Source organism: Dermacentor andersoni, unplaced genomic scaffold (genome assembly GCF_023375885.2).
Source record: "Dermacentor andersoni unplaced genomic scaffold, qqDerAnde1_hic_scaffold ctg00000039.1, whole genome shotgun sequence".
NCBI classification, from domain to species: Eukaryota; Metazoa; Arthropoda; class Arachnida; order Ixodida; family Ixodidae; genus Dermacentor; species Dermacentor andersoni.
The window spans coordinates 629,763-639,364 of NW_027314752.1; positions in this window are offsets into that span (position 1 = coordinate 629,763).

Consider the following 9,602-nt stretch of genomic DNA (forward strand, 5'->3'; position numbering starts at 1 on the left):
GGGTGTAATTGTGCCGTTCCTAAAGTCTTCTGCTCTGTGGTTCAGGATTTTGGCCGCCTCGGTGGAGACCCAGCCCTTTGTGAAATTCCTAATAGCCGTCTTGGAGTCGCTGATTATTGTTCTGTATTGTTGCCGACCGCTGATTATAGCCAATGCGATTGCCGTTTCTTCCGCTGCCTCCGACGATCTAGTCCTTACGGAGCCCGCAGTCACGGTCTTCCCTTTCGTGCATACGACCGCCATTGCGAAGAGGGAGTTACCTTTGTCAGCGCCGACACCACCATTGTCGTCCCTGTTTCGGGGGTACCGCGCGGCGTCTACGAAGAGCACCCCCTCCCGCGCGCCGTGGTTTTTGAGAATCGTTTTCGTGCGGCATTTCCTTCTCTCGACATTGTGCACGGGGTGCATGTTCTTCGGGATATTTTCCGTGTTAATTGCGGCTCGGACGTCTGGGTGAATCTGCATCTTGGGGCCGTTCATTCCGTGGTAGTTTATGCCGATCTTTTCCATGATTTCTCTGCCCGCATTGGTTCCGGAGAGTCTTTCGAGTTGCGCTATTCTCTGTGCTTCTGCGATCTCCTCCAGCGTGTTATGCACGCCGAGTTGTAGTAACCTTTCGTTTCTTGTGTATTGGGGGAGACCCAGAGCTGTTCTGTACGCTTTTCTAATGAGCGCGTCGATCCTGTCTTTCTCGGCCTTGTTCCAGTGGACGAATGCCGCCACGTACGCGACGTGGCTGATCGCGAAGGCCTGAACGAGCCGTACGACGTTTCTTTCTTTAATGCCCCTCCTGTTGTTGGAGACTCTCTGTATTAGCCGAATGGCCGCCGTGACTTTCTTTTCCAGGCGTGTTATAGTTTCCGTGTTTGTTCCCCTGGCTTCGATCCAGAGACCCAGGACTCTAATCTTTTGGACCATGGGTATCTCCGTGCCTTTCCTCGTGGTTAATCTGATTCCCCTTTTGTGTAGTTCCGCTACGTCTCTGGGCGGTTTGCCGAACCTCCTGGGGCGGTAGAGCAGCAATTCCAATTTTTCCGGCGAGCATTCAAGTCCGGTGCCCTCTAGATGATTTTCGATTGCCTCCACCGCCCCTTGAAGCCTGTTCTCCATATCGCCCTCGCTTGCGTCTTTCGTGGTCCAAATCGTAATGTCGTCTGCATAAACGGTGTGATTAATGCCTTCTATTCGGTCCAGTTTTTCCGATAGTCCGATCATGACGAGGTTGAAGAGCATCGGTGACACGACGGACCCTTGCGGCGTGCCAGCGCTGCCCATGTCCACCTGGATACTCTCCTCCTCGTCCAGTCTGATTCTGGCTGTTCTTCCAGTAAGGAAATTTCGGATAAAATTATACGTTCGTTCGCCCAGGCCGAGTTGCACGATTCTGTCGAGTATGGCCGTGTGCTTGACCCTGTCGAAGGCCTTCTTTAGATCAAGTCCAAGTATTGCCCTCAAGCCCCGCCCCGTGGTATCTATGACTTGCTCCTTTAGTTGTATCATGGCGTCTTGTGTAGAGAGCCCTCTTCTGAAGCCAATCGTGTTGCTGTGGTACAGGTCGTTTGACTCCAGGTAGCCGTTAACTCTACTCAGGCAAGCGTGCTCCATCACTTTACCAACGCAGGAAGTGAGAGAGATCGGCCGCATGTTCTGTATTTCTAAGGGTTTACCCGGCTTCGGGATGAGGATCACGTCGGACCTCTTCCATTCGTCGGGTATCCTGCCGTTCCGCCAGCACTCGTTGATGTAGTCTGTCAAGCGGCTCGTTGCCTGGTCGTCCAGATTCCGGAGCATCTTGTTGGTCACTTTGTCGGGGCCCGGAGCCGACTTGGTCTTGATGGTCTGCAGGACCGCCTTGATTTCTTGCTGGGAGAAATCTCTGTCGAGGTCTTCGTTGGGAGAGCCCGAGTAGTTCCGGTGTTCAACGGCTGGAGGTCTCTCAAGGTAGAGCTTGACGATTTCATCACCCATTTCACGGATGTTTCCTTTGTACTTGTGTCTGAGCTTGGTCATTTCCGCTTTCGCCGCTGTCTTCGTTCCCGACGGGTCGAGCAGGTGCTTGAGGATCTTCCACGTCTTGCCCGTGTTGATGTTGCCGTCCATGGCGTCGCATACCTCGTCCCAATCCTGATTGCATAACTGGGCACAGTGTGCTTCGATGGTCTTGTTTAGTTCCGCGATTTTGCGCCTTAGATTTCTATTGTGTTTTTGCCCTTGCAGCCGTTTCTGGATGGATTTTTTGGCTTGTACGAGGTGCGCGAGCCTGCTGTCCATCCGCGGAGAGTGACCACCACCGCTGTCGTCGTCTCCATGTTCGCGTCGAGCCTCCCAGTCGCCCCACTCCATCTCGGTCGTGGCCTTTTCTACGTCTCGTAGCAGCTCTCCGTTCCATTCCTCTATGTTTCTTATGGGTCCCTGTTCTTTTTCGTCTCTGATTTTGCGGAATTTGTCCCAGTCTACTAGCCGGAACTTATGTTTTATTCCCTTCGTGACGCGGGCCTCTCCTAGGGCTATGCTGAGTATCCTGTGATCGCTCCCCAGGTCCTCGAAGGTGTTCTCCCAGGTGATTCTCCCGGCTCTCCTGCATAGCGTTAGGTCTGGTGTGGTGTCCCTATGGGGGCCCGCACCCACTCTGGTGTGTGAAGCCGGCTCGTTGAGAAGGGTTAGGCCGGCCTTTTCTATGAGGTCGGCCAGATTTTTTCCCTTCTTGGACGAGTGTCCATATCCCCATTGCGTGTGTGGAGCGTTGAAGTCTCCACCGATGACGAGCCTGTTGTCGCCGGCGATGGTCAACGTTTCGTTTATTAAATCTTCGAAATTGTGTGTTAGGCCCTTTTTGGACGGGCTGCTGTAGACGTTCAGGACGAAAGTGCTGCTCTCCTTCTTGCTGCGTGGCACGACTTCTATGAGGATGTGGCTAATGTCCGTAATGTTTCTCATAATTCTCGGGATCGCGACCAGTCCTTTTTTGACTAATGTGGTCACGACTATGTCCCTCCCCGTCCCTTTTGTGCGTTGTTTGTGGGTGGCGTACCCGGCAATTTTGGCGTGGTCGAATGTTTCCTGGAGAATGATTACGTCGGGCTTTTGTCTTTTTGCGGTCAATTTAATGTGTTGTGTCATTGTCGCTTTTTTGTTTGAGAAGCTGCGGCAGTTCCACTGCCAGATGACGAGTCTTCCCTTTTTGGTGCCCGCCATCTTTACGAGAGCTTCTTCTCCAGCTCTGCGAGCCGCCTGTCGTACTTTAGGGCCTGCGCCTTCCTCTCTGCCTCGCTGTCACTAATGCGCGCCGCCAGCATCTCGAACATTTTCTCCATTTTGTCAGAGAGTTTGTTGAGCATGTCCTCAAGCACGTCAGTTTTTTTTGTGCTAGGTCGGGGTCTCTTGACCTCCTGTACCGAAGCGACCTGTTCGTTGGTCTTGGTCTCCGGGATTTTACGTTTGGCGCCCAGTGGGTGTGCTACATCTGCTAAGATATCCACTTCCTCCTCCATGGCTTCAGTGGATGGGGTGGAGACGGAGGCGAAGGCGGCTGACGGGGGCGACGATTGTGTCTGCATTTTGGTAAGTATTTCATTAAGTGTTTTCTGTAGTTCGTCAATTTTTTTGGCTGATTCGCTGTTTTGTTTTTTTGCCTTTTCTAGCTCCTGTCTGAGTAGCTGGTTTTCCGTTCGATATTCCTTCACGCGTTCCTCTATGTGATCGTACCTGCCCCTATCGTTACTGGTATTGCCGGACCTTCCCGATTCGCGATTGGCCACTACGTCTGACCAGCTCACCTTTGCTGGTGTCGTCTGTTCTTGATTCTTCCCCTTCGTGTCGGGCTTCGTCCCCTTTGAGGTGGATATGGACCCACTCCCGGTCCTGTCCCTGTTCCTGGACCTGGACCTCGAGGTCGGTCGTCCCCGCGCTCCCGGCCTAGACCTGGATCTGGATCTGTCCCTGGACCTCGAGATCGGTCGTCCCCGCGCACCCGGCCTGGACATGGATCTGGATCTGGACCTGGACTTGGATCTGGGTGCGGGAGATGGTTGTCTGTGGTTGCTTTCCCCGCCGTCAGGGTCTTGTGAGCCGGCTACTCGCAAGAGTTCTTCCTCGTTTCTTCTCGCTGTCCATCTTCTCAGTTTTACCATGTACGGCGTCTTGTATTTAGCCCTGCAAGTCCGGTCCGCCGTGGGGTGAGCTTCTCCGCAGAGCTTGCATTTAGGTGTGCATTCGTGGTCTTTGTCCGGGTTTTTGCTACCGCACGCCGGGCACAGCTTGTCGTCCGGTCTGGGGCACACATCGGGTCTGTGCCCGAGCCTGCCGCACTCTTTGCAGAAGTCTATTTGTTTCCGATAGAGGGATACTCTCATCATGATGCTGTTGAAGTGCGCCCACGCGGGGACCCTGTTGCCCTCGTACAGTAGTATCACGGTGGTCGTGCTGCCCAGTCTCTTGGCGTACGCCAGGGAAGGGTTCCTCACGTTCACCAGTGCGTGCAAGAGCTGGTCTTGTGTGTAATTGAGGGGAATATTGCGGATTATCCCCTTGGCCATCTCTTCTGATGCCGAGACGTACGCGTTGGTCGCGTGTTGCCTCCCGTTGATTGTTAGTTCCTTGATTTTGGCGACTTTAGTCGCCGTCGTCTCGTCAGGTGTGCTTACCACCAAGATGTTTTGCGTGTGGTTGGGGCAGATCGTGATGATTTCGTCGCTGCTCACTCCTGCTTCATTGCGTATCGCCTCGTCTAGGCTGGCGCTGCACGTGTTTCTGATGTTCAGCCCGTCTCTCGGTCTTACGATTATCTTGATGTCGTCTCTAGGTAGCCTGGGCATCTTGCTTGCTCGTAGAATCTTGTTCACTATGCTCTTCCCGCCTTTGCGCGTCGGGCTTCTCCAGCGGGTGCCTTGCTTGTCTGCCTCTTGGGTAGTATTCGCCCGGCCCTTTCTTTTGTGCGTAACTCTGATCCATCCATCCGCGTCGCCGTCCTCGGCTCGGCTCGCGGGATCATTTCTTTCTTCTCTCGACTTGGTATTCAGGGTTTCCCCCACTTCTGCCTCGTCTACCTCCATTTCGGAAGTGCTTCCGAACCTCTGGCTTACACTGCGACACCGTTTTCCGCCCTAGCGGGGGCCGGTAGGCTTCCGCGATAGGCCTAGTCGGCGTTAAGCTTAGCTGTGCTTCTCACTTCGAAAAATCTTCGAAAATGGTCGCTCACCCCGGGTCTCGGTGTCCCTGGGTTCGGGTCGATTTGCTCTATCCGATGGTGGTCGGTTTTCAGGTATTTGACTCGATAATTCAGCGGAAAACATTCATTAAGGCAGAGCCGTCGCGAAGTGCGTCCGCTGCGCTAGCACTTCTTCTTCTTCCCCCCACGCAAAAACGTTTTTCTGAGATAACCCCTGGACCGATTTCAATGAAGTTTGTTGCATTCGAGAGAGAAAGTTAAATTCTAGTGACTCTTGGAAGCGGAATTTCGATTTAGGTCCTGGATCTTGTTAAAATAATTTTCAAAAATTCGGAAGTTCGAAAAAAGTAGAAGAACGAAGTTTACAAATTCATAACTCTGCATCTGTGAACGGCATCCATTAGACCATTGAAAGCGGACAAATTTGATATGTCATTTTATATCTTACGTGAATTTGTTACGTTGTTTACAGAGGTTCTGCAAAAGCTGTATTTCGATATTACTAAATTATTTTATATTCATGTATAGCATATCAATTTTGTCCGCTTTAGATGTACTATTAGAAGTAATTCAAAGAATTGTATTATCGTTTTTCGTTTTAGAGTTGCAGTGTTGTAAACTTGATAGTTTCTTTTTTTGAAAATTTGCGATATTTGTCAAATTTTAATAAAAAATTAAGGACCTAAATCGAAAATTCGAAACCAACAGTCACTAGATTTTAAGTTGTTCTTTTAAAAGCAACAAACCTAAGGAGCGTCGGGCTGCTGTGCTAGGGGTCCTCTGTTCGAATCCCGCCCTCGTACAGTGACGTTTATTTATTGTGAATATGATGTTGTACATATATCCGGAACATCACAACGAGCAGTAGTCCCTGAGGCCCACCTTTTAGGCTAGAACCCAGAACCCAGCACAGAACAAGCACGGTCGAAGCTGGCCACAAGAAATGCCCGTCAGTTTGCCCTTGAATGATAGTCTACTTCCAAAAACTCAATATTAGGATCTGGAATACTTCCTCTCTTATTTGTGAAAATTACACGTGTACTTTTCTGCGGGTTCAAACTAAAACCGTTTTGATTATCCAATTTAGCCACATTATTGGTCGCGTAGTACGCGGATAGTAAGTCCTCGTGCAGCTGCGTTAGACATCTCGGTTAAATTTTTCCGAGATGGATCGACAGACCCCATGTGTGCAGGAAACCAGCTCATTTAGATTCCTTGGTTGTCCATCTCACCGATCAGCTGGGCAGCCCTCTTGGTTGCAAAGCCTTTGGTAAAGTGTCTAATAGCCATCTTAGAGTCACTGTAAATTCGCGTCCACTTATTATTCCCTAAAGCCAATGATATCGCTGCTTGTTCCGCGACTGTCGTGTTGGCAGGGAATGTATTTTCACGATAAAGAATGTACAGCTAAGAACGCCGCCTTGCGGCACACTAGTCTCTTGGGTCAACGACCTGTACAAGGCCTGGCCAACTTTTACACGTAGGTACGGTTTGACAGGCAGCTTTCCATTGTATTTAGCAGGTTGCCACGGACACCCATGGCTTGAAAATCTCTGCGAATGTCGAAGCGCCGTGTCGTGTCATATGCTTTCTCCAAATCAAAAAATACTGAAAGGAAGAACTGCTTGTTTATGGAGGAATTCCTAATGTATGCCTCAATACGGACAGGCTGGTTTATCATCGACCTCTCTTCTCTGAAGGCACATTGCAGAGGATCTAGTATTTTGTTGTTTTCTAAAAGATGAATGAGGTGCGAGGTTTCTATTTTTTCATAGAACTTGCTCAGACAACTTGTCAAAGCTATTGGTCTTTAACGGCTAATTATAGACGGATCCTCACCTTGTCTAGGTATATGAATTACATTTCCTTCTTTCCAAAAAAGACTCAATGTACCCAGCTGCGCACGTAGCATTGAAGAGAGGTAGTAGTACCTTCAGGGTTTCTGGATGAAGGTACTTGACCATTTCATACCTAATAATGCATTATAGCAATTGAGAGATGCATGTAGATCAGCTAGAGTAAATGGATAATTGTATGCTTTATTTTTCGCACATTTACACACGCACATTTCGCACTCAGGTACTTCATCAACGACTCGGTTGTATGCGGATGACTGCATCGTATACCGAAAAATTCACGCGCATTATGATCACATCATCATCAGCCTGGCTACGCCCACTGCAGGGCAAAGGCCTCTGCCATACTTCTCCAACTACCCCAGTCATGTGCTAATTGTGGCCATGTTGTCCCTGCAAACTTCTTAATCTCATCCAACCACCTAACCTTCTGCCGCCCCCTGCTACGCTTGCCTTCTCTTGGAATTCAGTCCGTAACGCTTAATGACCACCGGTTATCTTCCCTCCTCATTACATGTCCTGCCCATGCCCATTTCTTTTTCTTGATTTCAACTAAGATGTCATTAACTCGCGTTTGTTCCTTCACCCAGTCTGCTCTTTTCTTATCCCTTAACGTTACACCCATCATTCTTCTTTCGATAGCTCGTTGCGTCGTCCTCAATTTAAGTAGAACCCTTTTCGTAAGCCTCCAGGTTTCTGCCCCGTAGGTGAGTACTGGTAAGACATAGCTGTTATACACTTTTATTTTCCGAGAACATCGCTCTTCAAAAAAACATTCGTCGAATCTTTCATTGGTGTTCCTCCTGGTAAATGACGTTAGATACAGATAAATACAAGTTGATTACCTTTAGTCGTAAACGTGTGAATTCATTTACCCACACGCAAACAACGGTTCCCTTTCCAGCACATCCTCGTATAAGTATCTAGGCGTCCATCTTACACCAACTCCTTCATGGTCAGCTGATGACAGCAAAAGCATCACGTACACTTAGCTATCTGAAGCATAATCTTTGCGATGCACCTCAAACTACTCGCAAACTATAGCATATCAAACATTTATCCGCCCTCATCTTGAATATGCTGCGCCCATTTGGTCACCTTACCAAACTTATCAAATTAATGATCTTGAAGCTATCAGAACCGAGCCACTCGACTCGTCAGAGATTATAGCATACACTCTAGTGTAACACACATCAAGATAGCACTAGCACTCCCGCTTTTAGAAAAAGGTCGAACTATTTCGCTACTTTGTTTATTGCACAAGATAATTCACAGTGAGCATTCGTCTTCCTTAACCTTAACTCGTCCATTCCGTCCTTCAAGACGTCTGCATAAAGAACACAGCCTTCAACACCTCTTTGGCAAAACTAACGCATTTAATTCATCTGCTCTGCAACAGACTATTTAATATTGGAATGATCTTCCTGACTCACTAGCTAACATTGCAATCCAGTGACTTTTAGACATGAATTAAGTGCACTAATTAATTGTGAATTGAGTATGGGAATATGTCGTGTGAATATGTTTTAAATAGAATTACCTGTACATTTACAAATTTGTTACTCCAGCCTGAATTCTATAAACTAGATACGACCCGGATATCGCTAACTATTGTATAACTTCCATTTCCATAATGCATATGCATGTACAAGTTCCTTGCCCCGTTACTTTGTTTAACCTTATTGTAACCCCCCTCACGCGATGCTCCACTTCGGAGCCTGTGAGGATCTTCACTAAACATACGTGGTTCTTACCTTCGAATTACACCCCTATTTGCCAATGGACGTTTTACTGGAATTGCTACTTTTTTTTTTACGGCGATATCTGATATGCTCTGACCCCGCTGCACATTAGTACGTCCGCCACTGGCGCTGGTGTCTGTCGCAGAAATCCGAAAGTATTTTGCGAGAAGTAAATAAAAATGTTACCTGGATCTTTAACTCCGTTGAAACAAACTGACAGTCGAAAGTAGGGGGCCGTGTGAATATTCGATATTTGGAATGCGAAATGAATAGACTCTGCTATTCCATTAGTATGCGATTTTAAGAATTCATTAAGTTGACGAATATTTGTTGCTTTCGAATATATGCTGAATAATTCCACTGGTTGTAGTCTAGCGTGGAGGCTGACAGATCGATGCATGTGCCGACCGTTCCGCCTGATTCGGCTGCAGAGTAGCTGCGGTTGTGAGGCAGGAATACCCCTTTAGAGTGATAGCATTGGGCAGGTAATTCCTTGAAAACGATTTTTACTAATTTGAAAAGTATGACTCGCGTTTAGTGCGCATGCATATGCATTCATGTGTGTGCACATATGCACATGTGCACATATGCATGCATGCTGCATGTGTGTGTGTGTGTGTGTGTGTGTGTGTGTGTGTGTGTGTGTGTGTGTGTGTGTGTGTGTGTGTGTGTTTGTGTGTGTGTGTGTGTACTCTGAGGCTCTCGTCGACGAAACATACAAAAGCCCTGCACGTTAGCGATTGCCTGACTGCCGACGCTTTGCACCAGCAGCTAAGTACGATATGGTTGGTCGCCGCAATAACGCTTGGTTAAAATTTGTGCTACAAGATGGCGCCA